The sequence below is a fragment of the Coenobita brevimanus genome, chromosome 1 (genome assembly GCF_032717465.1).
Source record: "Coenobita brevimanus isolate Jiangsu-jjx chromosome 1, ASM3271746v2, whole genome shotgun sequence".
In the NCBI taxonomy this organism is placed as follows: Eukaryota; Metazoa; Arthropoda; class Malacostraca; order Decapoda; family Coenobitidae; genus Coenobita; species Coenobita brevimanus.
Window position 1 is genome coordinate 7,941,293 of NC_136954.1, and position 17,508 is coordinate 7,958,800.

At 42.5% G+C, this 17,508-nt stretch overlaps 1 pseudogene; it reads left to right on the forward strand.

The window, feature by feature from the left end:
• Positions 1-17,508, forward strand: part of LOC145413476 (glutamate receptor 1-like) — an 806,335-nt pseudogene that overhangs the window by 630,960 nt on the left and 157,867 nt on the right.

Consider the following 17,508-nt stretch of genomic DNA (forward strand, 5'->3'; position numbering starts at 1 on the left):
CCTCGGGAAAGGGGGGATAGAATACTTCCTCATTATCCCTGTTTGTCGTAAAAGCCGACTAAAAATCCTTCCCCTTTTCCCCCTCTGCTTCTTGTACTTTATGTTCCACCTCTCTGCCATATATTTTCAATACCCACCCAAGTTAGTGCCATATAACTTAGTCATTGAATGGAATTGATTATTAAAAAAAAAAAAGAAAAAAAAAAGAAAGGAAAGCGAGCACCAAGCCAGTCAATGACTATATGGCACTACAATAGGAGTTGGGTGGGTATTAAAGTGAAAATATAAGGCAGAGAGGTGGGACTGATAAAGTACAAGAAGCAGAGGGGGAAAAGAGGAAGGATGAAGATTAAAGTGTCCCTTTTAGACAGTTTTTGCGACAAGCAGGGATACTGAGGAGGTATTCTATCCCCCCCCCTTTCCCCAGGGGGAAACTTAGTCATTGAGTGGCTTGGTGCTCGCTTTCCTTTTTTTTTTTTTTTTTTTTTTAATTCCATTCCATTTCATTCCATTCCATTCATGAGTCCTTTACTCATCCCTCTTAATCACCTGTGAGGTCTACAAATACCTGTACACTAGTCAAATTTAACACAATGAGAACTACTCAACTACAGACCAGTATCACTGACCAGTGTTGTAAGATACTAGAAAAGCTGATAAGGGAAGTTTGGGTAAAACATCTACAACATGGTATGATAAAAGAGAGGCAGTTCGGTTTTAGGAAGGGAAAATCATGTGTTACTAATCTTCTAAGCAATTATGACAAAGTTAGAGAAACATTACAGAAAAGAGAAGGATGGGTGGACAGTATCTATTTAGATTTTAAGAAAGCATTTGACATAGTACCGCACCAAAGACTTTTACGGAAGCTGTACCATCAAGGAGGTATCCAAGGCAATCTCCACTGTTGGATGCAGGATTTTCTCAGAAAAAGGGAAATGAGAACAATATTAAGGGGGAATTACTGATCATGGAGGGAAGTGACCAGCGGAGTTCCATAGGGCTCAGTTATGTTTTTTGTATATTATGTTTTTAGTATATATAAATGGCATAGATAGTAATATTGGAAATGGAAGCAATCTGAATATGTTTGCAGATGATGCAAAAATTCAAAAGAAAGTTACTAACATAGATTCTTGCAAAGAGCTGCAAGAGGAATTGAACAAGCTTCATGAATGGAGCAATAAATGGCAAATGGAATTTAATGTGGATAAGTGTCATGTAATAAAATTGGGTAAAAGTGAGAAAAGACCAGATTGGTATTATAAGTTAGGAAGATCAACCCTACACATATCAGAAAAGGAGAAGGACCTAGGAGTAATTATCAGTAACAGACTATCTCCTGATGATCACATCAGTGAGAAGGTACGAAACATGTATACATTGCTTGTTAATATGAGAATAGCATTCACATATATAAATGAAGATATGCTGAGGAAGATATTCATCAGACCAACTCTGGAGTATGCATCACAGTAGTCTGGAATCCTCATCTCAAAAAACACAGATAAGATTGAAAAAGTACAACGGGCCACTACAAGATGGGTACCAAACTTAAGGGATTTAAGGTACTGAGAAAGACTGGAAAGATTAAATTTACCAACGCTGCAGAAGAGGAGGAGGAGACATGATTATGCTATATAAATGCATATCAGGGGAACAGAAAATAGACGTAAATGAAAATATATCATATGTGTGAAGCATCAGCAAGAGGACATTGCAAAATACAGCATAAAAAGGGAGGTGATAAAGATGTAAGGAAATTCAGTTTCCCTAACAGGACAATTGATCAGTGGAATGCGCAACAGAATGAGGTAGTGTGTGCCAAAACTATTTATAATTTCAAGGATATGTGTGATAAAAATGGTTTAATACACGGGACAGTACGAGCCTGACTCATTCCTGTAAAGATACATAGCTAAGGCAATCCTCACGCCTAACAGATTAGATAACTCGTCCCCAGATTAATTATATCTATGTTTATCCAACCTAACTCATTCATACCTTAGAAATTCGAATTTTTACTGCTTTCCGCCTAACCTAATTTAATTTAAGGGCGGAAACTACCCGAGAAAGCTTTGAGACGAATGATAAGAGAAGCCGGAATGACCATTTGCCGTTTGTAAACAAAGGGCGAGAGGCTCCGATCATGTTACCCCTACAGAGATCAGAGGACAAATGGCATATTTGTGGCGGTATCTGGCAACTCCCGCGCATGCGCCATAGGGGGCGGACAGGGGGACAGATCATAACGCTACACCGGGTATCATGGGGAGAGGTGGGACAGAAGAGAAGGACAGAAAAGAGAGGGAGACTGGAGACAAAAAAGCCTCTTTTAGTCGCCTTTTACGACAAGCATAGATAGTGATTAAGTATCCCTCCCCTCATCTCCCAGGGGTATTGAAAAAAATTCCATGCCAAACTTGACCTTGATGTGAAAAGTAAATATGCATCAAATTTACATGCGATACACGGGAATACAGGTTTTGAAATATAGGAAAGTTGCCAAATAAGCTCCCCATATGTTTCAAGTGAATTAAATGAAAAATTTCACTTTCGGACTGACATATCGCTCAACTGTAGAATTGAGTAAATACGAGACTTTACATAACATTCTCGAAATATTGTTTGGCTTCTAACACTGCATCACTGGTTTTTCAAAATAATTTCTCTTTCTCGTTATATCGGAAGGAATGAAATATTTTTGTGTCCATTGTATACATAAAAAAGCAATAGCCGAGGACATTAATGTTTGTATATTGTAAATCTTTCAGTAGCCAGTAGTCGAACCCAGTAATATGAATCTGTTGACTTGTAATTCTTTCTCACCGTCATCTTTCAGGTGGACCCAAAAGTACGTGGTGTTGGACTGCAGCACGGAGATGGCCAAGAGTCTTATCATTGGCCATGTAAGGGACGTGCATATGGGTCGACGCAACTACCACTACTTTATGTCCGGCCTTGTGAGTACCACCGCCACCACCCTTCCTCACAATCCTACTTCCGCCCTAACCCCCACCCCTCTCACAAATCGACTTCCACCCACCACCCACCCTCACATTCCTCTCTTCCTCCACACCAGGCCTCACACTCCCTCCGTTATTCTTATATCCCGTCGTGAGTACAGCTTCTCATCTCGCCACCTCACTCCTCCTTTATCATCCCATACCACTCCTACTCGGTTTACCCTTTGTTTCCCTTCAGGATTGTGGCTGGGGACTTGGATATTACGTAGAATGTTCCGGTTCGTGGTCAGGGAGAAAATTTACATCAGTCTCCTTATATCTTTATTTGCACTTACGACACCACCCTCACCTCTGCAGCTTCCCTATATCTTCCCCCTCTTATCGTTTCTCGTACTCCGTAATGACTCTTGTGCACTGGATTAGGATAAATCTACCTGTTTGTCTATTGACTCTCCATCTATCGTTCCCTTATCATTTATCACCTTATATTTATTTTAGTCTCCCTTTCACCACGTAGCTCTATGTGCCTCATCAAGACTCGTGTTTCCAACAAAAAGCATAAATGCATCTTTTCTGTTTTACTTCTCATTAACTATCCTTTATTTCTCTCTCGCCACATTGACTATTTCTGTTTTACTTCTCGTTCATTTTCTTCATTTTTCTCTCTGTTTTCACCTTTCCTGTTTTACTTCCCCTATATTATTTCTTCATAATTTCTCTCTCCTCTTTCACTGGTTACCCCGGACCTCTATCCCTCATGATATATCACTTCACACTTGCCTCCTGGTCAGCTTACCCTCCCCACACCCCTTAATGACACTCAGAATGTCGCATATGCTTCTCCATCTTTTCTCTCCTCATCTACCCTTATCATGTATTACCCGACTCCTGCCTCTTATTTCATTATCACCACACACCTGCCTCATATCATTTATCACCTCACTCCTGCCCCATATATCATTTATTACCTCACTCCTGCTTCTTATATCATTATCACCACACACCTGCCTCTTATATCATTTATCACCTCACTCCTGCCTCTTATATCATTTATCACCTCACTCCTGCCCCATATATCATTTATTACCTCACTCCTGCTTCTTATATCATTTATCACCTCACTCCTGCCTGTTATATCATTTATCAGCTCACTGCTCCCTCTTATATCATTTATCACCTCACTCCTGCCTCTTATATCATTTATCATCTCATTCCTGCCTGTTATATCATTTATCACCTCACTCCTGCCTCTTATATCATTTATCACCTCACTCTTGCCCCATATATCATTTATTACCTCACTCCTGCTTCTTATATCATTTATCACCTCACTCCTGCCTGTTATATCATTTATCAGCTCACTGCTCCCTCTTATATCATTTATCACCTCACTCCTGCCTGTTATATCATTTATCATCTCATTCCTGCCTGTTATATCATTTATCACCTCACTCCTGCCTCTTATATCATTTATCACCTCACTCCTGCCTCTTATACCATTTATCGCCTGACTCCTGCCTGTTATATCATTTATCACCTCATTCCTGCCTCTTATATCATTTATCACCTCATTCCTGCCTCTTATACCATTTATCGCCTGACTTCTGCCTCTTGCGTCATTTATCACCTCACTCCTGCCTCTTATTTATCACCTCACTCCTGCCTCGTATATCATTTATCACCACACTCCTGCCTGTTATCACCTCACTCAAGACCTCTACCGTTATCATTTATCACCCACCCTAATCTTTTATTACCTCTTTTTTGCCTCTCATCACCTTACCTAAGCCCCCCCTCTCTATCCAAATCCCGTTTTCTTCGAGTCACACAGCCAATCACTTCAGTTTAATTGCTACTTAGGGGTGGAAATTGAACCTTCCCTACGACACTTGTATTCTCCTTCGCTAAATATTTTCATAACTCCTCTTCCCAAGTGGTTTATGTTACATTTTACACCTTCCATAACGTCTTTCGCTAAGCAGTTTATCTACATCTTACACTTTTCATACGTTCTCTCCCGAAGCGATTTATTTTGCTTCTTAAACCCATCGTAACACCTCTCCCTTTCGTAACTCCTCATCGTAAGCGATATATTTTGCATTTTACACCATTCGTAACTCCTTGAACAATTTATTTTATATACATCTTGCGCCTTTCTTAACGGCTCTTCTTAAGCGATTTATTCTATATACATCTTACACGTTTCATAACTCCTCTCTCAAAGCGATTCCTTTTACTTATTAAACCTTTCGTAACTCCTGTTCACAAGGGATTTATTATGCATCATCTTACTTTTAAGTTATGTATACGGTATGTGTTCAGTATCAACACATTTTGGTTCAGTAACCCCACAAGATGCACAGGAGACATCATAGCTCATGATCCTTAGTTGTCAGTGTCTATCCTGCATCATTTATTCATTAATTACTACACTGCCACACCCACTCCCACACCAACAGACTGAGCCATCTCCACAACACACAAAATACCATCAGAAGAGTTTCTGGTGATTGCAGTTTATGAGTCACCCTGTGCAACTACTACTACTACTACTGCTGCTGCTGCTGCTGCTGCTGCTGCTGCTGCTGCCGCTGCTGCTGCTGCCGCTGCTGCTGCCGCTGCTGCTGCCGCTGCTGCTGCTGCCGCTGCTGCTGCTGCCGCTGCTGCTGCCGCTGCTGCTGCAGCTGCTGCTGCAGCTGCTGCTGCTGCTGCTGCTGCCGCTGCTGCCGCTGCTGCTGCCGCTGCTGCTGCAGCTGCTGCTGCAGCTGCTGCTGCTGCAGCTGCTGCTGCTGCAGCTGCCGCTGCTAGCTGCTGCTGCTGCTGCTGCTGCTGCTGCTGCTGCTGCTGCTGCTGCTGCTGCTGCTGCTGCTGCTGCTGCTGCTGCTGCTGCTGCTGCCGCTGCCGCTGCAGCTGCTGCTGCTTCCACCACCACTACCACAACTATTGCTACCATTACCACCACCACTACTACAATGACCACTACCACTGTTGGTGCTGATACCACTCCCGCTACTACTACCACTACTGCTACTACTACCACAACCAATACCACTGCTATTACCACTATCACTGCTACAACCACTACTACTACTGCTATTACTACCTCTGCTACTACTACTATTACTACATTACAGCTACAGCCATCGCATCTGCTACTGCTACCACCACCACCACCACCACTACTACTACTACTACTACTACTACTACTACTACTACTACTACTACTACTAATAATAATAATAATAATAATAATAATAATAATACTGCTGCTGCTGCTGCTACTAACACTACTACCACTACTACCACCACTACTACACCTGATTTTCTCCTGAGTTTATGTCTAGTAGATACTTACAGTTCATCAGTTACATGTAAGATGGAAAGATGTGATATTCAAAACAAATCGCGGAGGAGGAGGCGTCACGAAATTTCCGATCAACTTAACAGCGTCGTATTCTCGTTTGCTTGGCTCTCTTAGCACCTCTTCCTTAGCGACTGATTTTCCCCATTACACCTTAATATTCACTTGTCTTACTGGTAATTGAGGTGGGGATTGAAGTTAATTAGTGAGGTGGGTAGGGAGGATATTTGGGAAATGATGGGAAAGGGTGTAGGAGGAAAAGGAGGGAAGGGGAAGGGAAGGGAAGGAGAGGAAGATGGAGGAAGAAGGAGGAATAATAGAGGAAAGGTAGGAACAGAACGAGAGGAGGAGGAAAGGAAGGAAGAAGGAGAGGGAAGACGGAGGAAGAGGGAGGGAAAGGGAGAAATAAGAGGGAGGGAGGTTGGGATGGAAAATAGCAAGAAGGAGGGAAGGAGTGGGGAAAAAAGGGGAAGGAGGAAAAGGGAGGTAACGATGGGAAAGGGAATGAAGGAAGAAGGGCAAGAGAGAGAGAGAAAGAGAGAGAGAGAGAGAGAGAGAGAGAGAGAGAGAGAGAGAGAGAGAGAGAGAGAGAGAGAGAGAGAGTCTTGAAGATGGGAGCTGGGGAGAAGAGGAGAGTCGATTAAGGAGATGGGTAGGGTGGGGAGAGATTAGGTAGGCAATGATGGAAGAGGGGGTGATGAAGGTGGGAGAGAGAGGCAAAGAGAAAGAGGAAAGAAATGAGGAGAAAGGAAGGAAATGAGAAAGATGAAAGAAAGAAGGAAGGAGGAGAAAGAGGGAGAGAGTGTGGGAGAGGAAGGGAGGAAGATGAAAGAGAAGGTGATGGAAGAGGAGTCTGGACAAGGAGAAAAAGGATGGGAGTGGTATGTGAGGGAAGGAAGAGGCATTGAAGGCTGTGGTCGAGATGGGAGATAGGGTGGTAAGGAAAGACGGAGTAATTTAAGTAACAATGGGGGGAAGAGAGAAAGCAGGAGGTATTGGAGGGAATATAGGGTGGGAGAGATGAGGGGGAGGGAAAACTAGGAGAGATGAGAATAGTTCAGGAAGGAAAGAAAAGGTAATGGAGGAACGGGAGAGACAGGGGAGGCGGTGATGGAATAAGATGATGAGGAGAGACGACTTTGATGGAAACGGGAAAAGTGGATAGAGAGGGTAACGAAAGTGGAGAGGGTCGTGGAAGAACAGGAAGATGGAAGTGGTTTGAGAGGAAAGGATGGGAGTGATGGAGGAAGAAATAAGGAGAGGAGGAGGAGGAGAAGAAAGAGGGAGAGAGACAGTAATAGAGATATAAGATAAGGAAGAGGAGAAGAGAAGAGGATGGCAGGGATAGACGAGGAAGCGATGAGGAGAAGGAGAGTTTTTAATGGAGATGAGAGATAAGTAAGAGAAGGATAGAAGAGGATAGCGGTGATGGAGGGCAAGATAATGGAAGGAAAGAACGAAGGACGGGAGGAGGGGTAGTTTGGTGAAGATGAAAGATAGTATATGGAGAGAAGATGGCAGCGATGTAGATGGGAGATAGCGAGGGAAAGAAGAATGAATGGAGACCATGATGAAGACTGGAGGTAGGAAGAGAAGAGGAAAGCAATGATGTGAGAGAGGTTGCAGGGAGATAAAGGAAGAGGAAAACAGTGATATAGATGTGTAAGTTAAAATGGAAATTAGATGACGAGAATTGCTTTGAGAGAGAGAGAGAGAGAGAGAGAGAGAGAGAGAGAGAGAGAGAGAGAGAGAGAGAGAGAGAGAGAGACAGAGATGTCAGCAGAAGTGATGATGAAGAGAGGAGTGGGAGCGAAGAAAAAAAGAAGGGGAAGAGGAATGCTGTGGGGAAGGGGAGGGTTGGGAAGAAAAGAGAAAGGATTTGATGGAGGAAGGGGGAGGAGAGTAGAGGACGGCAGTGATGGAAGACACGGACATAGAAGCAAGAAAGGAGAGGAACAAGGAAGTGATGTTATGTATGAGAGATAAGGAGAAGAGACGAGGAGAGATGAGGAAAGGCAAGGATGAAGCAGTAAATCTGGAAGGAAGAAAGGAGAGTTAGCAGGAGGCCTTAGTGAAGATGTGAGATGGAAGAGAACACTGCGATAATGATGATAACAGATAAGGAAGACAGAGAAGAAGATTGCGACAGGCGTGGGAGATAAGACGGAAATGAGAGGAAGAGGGATGCATTGAAACAGACGAGAGGTACGGAGAACAGAAGAATTGAGAGAGAGAGAGAGAGAGAGAGAGAGAGAGAGAGAGAGAGAGAGAGAGAGAGAGAGAATTATGCTGATGAGAAAACCATGCTACTGATATTGATCCTATCCACAAACAGACAACTGATTACTGATGGATTATTTCCGTCCCTCTCATTCTCATCAGGAGTAAACACAAGATTAATCAGTGATGTGTGGTTTGTCGTGGAAATTAAGTATGGCTGAATAAAACCATCTAGTAGTAGTAATAGTAGCACCGGTGGTGGTGGTAGTGGTGGTGGTTGTAGTTGTTGTAGTTGTAGTTGTTGTAGCTGTAGCAGTAATAGTAGTAGTAGTACCACCGGTTGTGGTACTAGTAGTAGTAGTAGTTGTAGTAGCAGTAGTAGTAGTAGTAGTAGTAGTAGTAGTAACGGTGGTGGTGGTAATGGTGGTTGTTGTAGTTGTAGTAGTAGTAGCAGTAATAGTAGCAGTAGTACCACCGGTTGTGGTACTAGTAGTAGTAGTAGTAGTAGTAAAAGTAGTGGTAGTGGTACCGGTAGTGGTGGTAGTAACAGTAGCAGTATCACAAGGTTCTTCTGATATGTGAACACAGTTCACTTCAGGCTGAAGTTGTCCCAATCCTGCAGCCTTTCCGGAGATAGGGAGGGAACTGAGGGACGTTTGTATAAGCAGGCAGCGAAGCCACCCAGCTATATCGGTGTCACCACGTGAAGGCATCCCTCTCCAGTCTTATCTGAAAGTGGCAAAAACAGTATTCAAAATGTCATCGTAGTGAAGGGATCAGATACTATTAATCAGTGCCATGGAATCAGTACAGTATATGATGTAGGTAATGGTTGGAGAGAGAGAGAGAGAGAGAGAGAGAGAGAGAGAGAGAGAGAGAGAGGGGGGGAGAATTAAATGTATCTACAATCGTAGTACAAAAAAAAAAAAAATCTTATATCACGTGCATAGCCCCCCCCCCTCCTTAAAAAATGGCAGAGTAATCTAAAAACAAAACAAAACAGTCAACAAAAACTAAAATAAACTGTACTGCGATAGCAAGAACGAAATTAATCTCTTCTCTGTGGTCAAACAAAGGTGATATTTGTGTTCTTAGGAAAGCCGACTTGATGAATTAAACATTTCGTGCTTCTCAGGTGTTTTTGTACCTACACTCTTGTACGTCGCAGGTTAATGAACTTTCTGACTCCTGTAGTTCGAAGGTCTCGACGGAGCTGAAAAAATCGTCAGAAGGTAGCAAAAGTTTAATGAAAACGTATCGACATGAAGTGTATAGAAAAATGTTAATAAACTGGGTTAGTGAATGCCGCGGAGCACTCCACCTAACACTAATTAAAGGTAAATTAGAAAATAAAATACTGGGGAGGTCCTGGGCGGGACAAGTAAATTAACCGTATGATTTAATTAAGATAAGGAAACTTTTAATTTTGACGGCATTAAAATGGACTCATCAAAAGGGCTGTCTCTACGATATTTAAAATCTAATATTTGTCCCTCCTCCCTCAGCACCAGGTGGTGGTGATGGGGGAGGGGGAGCGGAGAGGGAGAAATTACTCTCCCGTCATCTGGGTTACTAAGTTTTCTCCTCCCTGTAGCTACTGATGGCTGTCCCCCCATTTCCTTGATCGTTGTCGTCGTGGGGGGTGACTTCGGAGACGTCAAATGAGGCGATGTGTGGGGAAGTATTGCAGGGTACCTGAATGGACTCCACAGTGTGTAGAGGTTTGGTTGCTGGGTGGACGCCGCATATGCGTCTCCACTCTATGCTGCCCATTCCCCTCGCCTTAGTTCCCCGTCGCTGCCTCAACTAATTTTGCAAGGCCCTTTTCTTATACTAATGCTTCTTTCATTTTCTCATATCCCCTCTATTCCATCTTCGGCTTTATATAGAGTGGAATTTTCCGCATTCGTCAGAATTTTCACTATTGGCCGTTAGCATGTTACAGCAGTAAGGATTAGGGTGTACCTGTGTGCTGTTGGTCTGGCCAATTGTGGGGACCATGATCGTTCGTCACCATCACGGTGTGTGGACCTCTGCATAGGCGGAACTGCTACTAAGCTACATCTGCGGATCCGTGGATACTGTTGCTTTGTGGCAGGACTCTCGGTCATTGGCCAAGCATTGTGCAGAGAGACTCTCCTTTCTCACGTTGTGTTGCTATCCCTTCTTGGGTAGGGCAGGGAATGCTTACTTGGAACTTGGTCCCTGCATAGGTAGTTTGCTGGGCCTCTAGACTCCGAGTTCCACCCTCGCGATCCTTTCTTTGCCAACAGTTATGTTGAGCCTTTTCCTTACCATCTATGATTGTGGAAATTGACTCAAGTTCCCCCTGCCCCGGTTCTGCTGATGATTTGACCCTGATGACGACCCTGGCATCTCTTCCTGATACTTCTCTGGCTCTTCCTACCATTTCCCAACCTCTACTCATATCATCTGTTTTGTTCCACTTAACTACGTCAGTTTCTGCCTCACAGGCCCTTACTTCCACAACTCTGTCCACCTGTTCATCTTACATAGTAACTTCTGAACTTTATTTGCCTCCACTCCGTCCTCCATCTACCCTTCCTGTTCTTCGGCTTCTTAGTCCTGTCCTCATACGTTATCCCTTCTCACTAACCCTGTCTTGACCACCTCCCTTTTTGGGCCCCAGACTTGGTCTCAGGATTTTAACATCATCTCACAAACGGACGATCTCTCGATGCACATCTCTCTCTTACCAGTATCTATGGATATTGTCTCTTACATCAGGCAGACACTGATGTTACGTCCTGTGTGTGACCCAATGGCTCTCATCATCTTAAAGTGTTCAGTGCGACCCAAGCACAAAAAGTTTAATCTTTAGATGATCCATCGGGCAAACTAAGCTCAGTCTCTACAGATTCACAGTTAAATTCATTTACAGGCACTGTCATTCTTCCCTCTTTCTTGTCTTGAGTAATAAAAATTTTGCTGACTTTTCTGAGGATATTCAACTCATTTTAACAGCATCATCCAAATCTTTGTTTATTTTTTCGCCAATCCACCTCTTGGACGCCATCTACAGCCACCTAACTTTGCTCAAATTGTATTTGAATCTCACAGTCTTCCCTCTTCAGTTAGTAGAAAACTGCTAACCACTTTCAGACTAGTGCCATATTTGTTTATTTATTTATTTATTTATTTATCCTTCCCGTCACCTTTAGAGGAAGATAAGGGTTTACGAGTATTTAAAGGAGCATTCATAAGTGTGTCTTTCCTTCCCAAAGTCACGCACAAGCAGTGCAGTTAAGAGAGTGGTAAATTCAGTAGAAAAATTATATTTTGCCTTTTATTTAATCCCAAGTATATAAATTTGAGTGCTTAAATGGAATGGAATGGGTTGTTAAATGCCACTTGGAGACTCAAAAAAAGAACTTCTTGGATAAGATAGCAGACTACGAGTACTACCCAGAAGTTTCCGAAATTTTAAAACGGCAGTAACTGCTTGTCATATGGTGTGTGGATGCTGGGTGGCGGTGCATGCACCCTTTGTTTCTGTGTCAAGTGGCACTGTGCAGGGTGGATGCATTTACTGAATGTTTGTGTGCTTTTATCATTGTGTTTGGGTTAGTTTGCAAATTTTGTGAACTAAAAAATGGAGGATGTGAAAAAACAGTGTGTGTGCATCAAGTTTTGTGTGAAACTCGGGAATAGAATGGCAGAAACCCACAAAATGGTAAAACAAGCATTTGATGACAGTGCTTTGGGGGTTACACAAACCTATAACTGGTTTAGGCGTTTTAAAAATGGAGAAACGTTAACAGATGATGGTGCACGTTTTGGTCGCCCATCTACTAGTTCAGCTCCTGACATAGTGGCCAAAGTTAATGCAACCATCCTCGAAGATCGCGGAAGCCATGATGTTTTTGACATTATTAGCCAATCGTATGGAACTTGCCAACACATTTTGTCTGGCGATGTGAGGCAAAAACATCCTGACAAGTGGTACACAAACAAATGGGTGTTTCACCATGACAGTGCACTCATGCAGACAGGCCGTGTTGTTCATCAGTTTTTGGCATATATAAAAAAAAAAAAAACATGCAGGTTCTCCCCCACCCTCCGTATTCACCAGATTTGGCCTCCTGTGATGTTTTCCTCATTCTGAAAATGAAAATCCAGCTGAAAGGACTAAGATTTGACACCATTGAGGAGAACCAGGTGAAAATCGCAGACAGTGCTGAACAAGCTGATGCTCAAGGACTTCTGGAATGATTCTGTTCATGGTAGAAACACCGGGATCGGTGTCTGAACGCCCAAGAATACTACTTTGAAGGGGGCAGTGGTGATTAGGACTTGACCAAAGCTTTTTTCCTTCTTTATTCAAATTTTGGGAACTTTTGGGTAGCACCTCGTAAAATACATGATATAATTAACTCCGGCTTAAAAACAAAAATGGACAGAGCCAGGTCACGTCCATTGTAGAACAGAAAGCAGATGGACAACCCAAATAAATAACTGACACAACAGAGATAGAGTGAAGGGTGTCTGTCTGTATGTGCATTCCTGTGTCCCTCTGTCCGTCCCTTCGTCTGTCCGTCCAACTGTTACATCTGTCTGTTACATCTGTCCGTCTGCCCATCCATCCATCCCTCAGTCCGTCCCTCCATCTATCCATCCCTCTATCCGTCCTTCCATCTATCCATCCCTCTGTCCGTCCCTCCATCTATCCATCCATCTGTCCGTCCCTCCCTCTGTCCGTCCCTTCATCTGTCCGTCCCTCCATCTGTCTGTCCCTCCATCTGTGCGTCCGTTGCAGTCAATCACCCCTAGTTTTAATTAGGAGAGCGATGTTTGTTTAAGTAATTGCCTATAATTAGTTTGTCTTTCACCTTTTTTTTTTTTTGGGGGGGGGGGATGGTTGGATTTAGAGAGAGAGAGAGAGAGAGAGAGAGAGAGAGTGAGAGAGGCTTCCTTCTGATGTCTGCTATAATGGTCTCTACATCTTTAATCCTCTCGTGCCTCCTTTTAACTTTCACACTTTCACGTTTCCTCCTCCTCCTCCTCCTCGTTATCGTCTTCGTCATCATCGTATTCTTATTTCATGTCTCGTGTTCTGTTTGTTTCTCCTCCTCATTCTGATCCTCGTCCTCTTTCTCTTCTTCTGTTTTCCTGGTTGTCCTCTTTCTCCTTTCTTTCTTTTCTCTCCCATAGTCTCGTGCTCTCTCTCTCTCTTCCTTATTGTTTTGCGTTGTCCTTTTATCATTTCATCATTCTTATTTTTGTCTGTCGTTTCTCATTTTTGTCCTTTATGTCTTTCATTTTATTATCTTTCTTTTCTTCATTGCCTGGCGTTTTTCTCATCTTTTTCTAATATTGTTTTTTCCTCAGTCCATGCCTTTTTTAAATTTGGCTAATTCTCTCTCTCTCTCTCTCTCTCTCTCTCTCTCTCTCTCTCTCTCTGTTAATCCTCTTTTTATATCATCATTTACCATTAGTCGGCTTTTCATCGTAACTCTCACTCTCTCTCTCTCTCTCTCTCTCTCTCTCTCTTCTTTTGTTGTGATCGTTACCGTATATCCCATTTCTCTTCACCCATCACTCCCTCTCGTCCTTTGTATTCTTTTGTACTCCTCTTACCCTTCCTCTTATCCATTTGTACTCCTTTGTCTTCCTCTCTCCTTATTCCTTCACTCATCTTCCCTCTCACTGCTCGTTGTACATTTTATAAATGATTCTCCTCCTTCCCTTTCCTGTATTTATTTTGTACTCCTTTGTACTCCCCTTGTAGTACACCATCTCATCTTGCTCTACTCTCCGTCTCTGTCTTGTTTGTATTCCTTTGCACCATTTCTCCTCCCCTCCTTTCACCCTCCTTTTGTACCTTTTGTATACCTACCCTTTGTATTCCTCTCCTATCAGTCCCCCTCTCACCACATTTTCAATTCCTTTTTGTTGTTTCTCTTCCCCTCCCTGTAATCTCCCTCTGTATTCACTTGTACATTCATAGCCTCATTCCGCAAGTCCTCACATCTTGTATTCCTTTGAACCCCCTTTTATCCCTTTGTACTTCCCTTCTCTCACTTTCTCTAATCATCCTATATATTCTTTCTTCCTCTCCCTCCTTCCATCCACCCGCTCTCTCTCTTATTTTGTATTGCTTTGCAGTCTACTTCCCTCTCCCATATCATTCGCTGTTTCCCGTACTTTCTGTATTCACTTCTCTCTCTCTCTCTCTCTCTCTCTCTCTCTGATTTCCAGTTTCCTCCATCCCTGTTTTTCATTTCTGTCTCTTGCTTTCCATGTCATCTTTCTATCTCTGTCTCTCCCCTCCTGTCTCTCTCTCTCTTCTCTCTAGCGTTGCTCGTACCATCCTCCCTCCCTCGCGCTCTCTCTCTCTCTCACTTTCACAGTTCTCAGTAATTCCTTCTTTGTCCAATATCTCTCGCATTCGCTGTTAAATAATTTTTCGTCTCTCTCTCTCTCTCTCTCTCTCTCTCTCTCTCTCTCTCTCTCTCTCTCTCTCTATATATATATATATATCATTTCTTTCACCCCACTAATGGCCTTGGCATGTATCTCTCTCACTTTAATTCATGTGCATCATTTTCTCTCACCATCCCTCTTACACTCACACGTATAACCATCCACTCAGGTGATGGACGAGAGGTGGGAGCGTGACGTGAAGGAATACGGTGCCGTCAACATCACCGGGTTCCGTATAGTGGACACGTCCAGCCCCTTCGTCAGGGACTTCCTCAGGACATGGTCTACACTGGATCCAAAGCTGTTCCCGGGCGCTGGCCACGGCTATATCTCGGTGAGTACCCGCTTATTATTATTATTATTATTATTATTATTATTATTCCCGGGCGCTGGCCACGGCTATATCTCGGTGAGTACCCGGTTGTTATTATTATTATTATTATTATTCCCGGGCGCTGGCCACGGCTATATCTCGGTGAGTACCCGGTTATTATTATTATTATTATTATTATTATTATTATTATTATTATTATTATTATTCCCGGGCGCTGGCCACGGCTATATCTCGGTGAGTACCCGGTTATTATTATTATTATTATTATTATTATTATACCCGGGCGCTGGCCACGGCTATATCTCGGTGACTACCCGGTTATTATTATTATTATTATTATTATTCCCGGGCGCAGGTGACGGCTATATGTCGGTGAGTACGTAGTTATTATTATTATTATTATCATCATTATATTATTCCCTGGCGCTGGCGACGGATTTACTTTGGTGAGTACCCAGTTATTATTATTATTATTATTATTAAAGTGTCGATATTTCCCTGTAGGCTGTGGTGTTATATTTTTTTTAAAATTGCAATACATTTTTTTTTTCTAAGGAAGAAGGAACCAGAGGCTAGAAGCTCGCAAGAATGTTGGCTCCAAGAAAAAAATAAAAGCAAGATAACTGAGCCAAATTCAAAATCCGTTCATTTCGAGATGCCTGGACACACTGCGTTTAAAAGACAGGAGGTAGTAGGCAGTCGGTAATACAGAGAAAGACAGTTCCAGAGTTGACCTGTTAGATATATTAAGGTCTGGAAGTAACGGTTAAATCTTACCTTAGAGAGCTGGACAGAAAAGGGACGAGAGTTTGCTGCTAGACGGGTGCAACGCGCCCACCATAGTGGTGGAGGGATTCAAGCAGACAGTTCAGAGAAGCAGTGACCAACGAAGTAGCTAGAGGAAATAGATAAATATGCGACAATGGGGCGAAGAAACAGAGGTTGAAGGGAGCCAGTAAGAGGAGAGTTAATGAGACGAAAAGCCTTTAACTCTACCTTGTTAAGAAGAGCTGTATGTGGGGAGCCGCCCCACGCATGAGAGATGTACTCCACACAGGGGTGAATAAAATTAATGTATAAAGTCAACAACTATGCAGGGGTAAAGAAGACTCGGAGTCAGCTCAGCACACCCAGTATCTTGGAAGCAGATTTTACAAGACAGATCCTGAGAGAATGAAACCCCAAGTATGTTCAAGAATAATGAAGAATTGAGTAGGATATGTTTAAAAATTAGTGGATACTCCTGCAGAAGATTTTGACGTTGAAAATGTAAGAACTGAGTTTTTTATGCATTAAAAACAAGATTATTTTTACCCCAGTCAGATATGTGAGCCAGTTCAGACGTTAGGTGTGCCAGAGACTCACCCCTTGTTTGATAATGTATATATCTGCAGAGATGGACGCTGCTAGAAGCGGCTGGAAAGGTGAAGGGTGGAGTCATCAGCGTATGAGTGGATAGGATTAGATGTACAGTCACACCAAAAAGTATCGCGCAGGTAGGGCACGATGATATCCGAAATGATCATTTTAGCTGATTAATTTTCGGTAAGATTTATCTATAACCACTTTGCTAAGCATATAATAACATTGCGGACTAAAAAATAATGTCGCAAACGAGCCATGTATAGTATCCTTAAGATAGCAAGTTTATCAGCATGGGGAAAAAAATCGTTGTTCAGTTTCCAGCAGCCATCGTCCGGTGTCTCAAAATGCTTCGCGTCAATTGTGAACCGATACTTTTTGGTGTGAGTTTACAGCTTAGGCCACGGATGGATAGAAGGAAGAGTATATTTTATTATTATTATTATCATTATTATTATTATTATTCAAAATTTCTTATAGGCTCTGGGATGGAAGCCTATGTTTTTTTTCTCTCCCTGATTTAGAAGTGTATTTTTGCTGTGATAGTGGTAGGTATTACAAGAAATGTTGTGTCTCTTACCGTTATGGTGACGAAGGAAGGCTTCTGATATTCGGACGGGAATGAGAAGTGTGGAAATCGAGAAAAAATGCATGGTGTCGATTATCGGTGAAGTTTCTGTTCATTATTATTATTATTATTATTATTATTATTATTATTATTATTATTATTATGATAGCGATGTGTGTTGAGCGAGAGATGGTGATTGGGAATACGCTGTTTGAGAAGAAAGATATTTATAAGTATACATGGGTGAGACAGG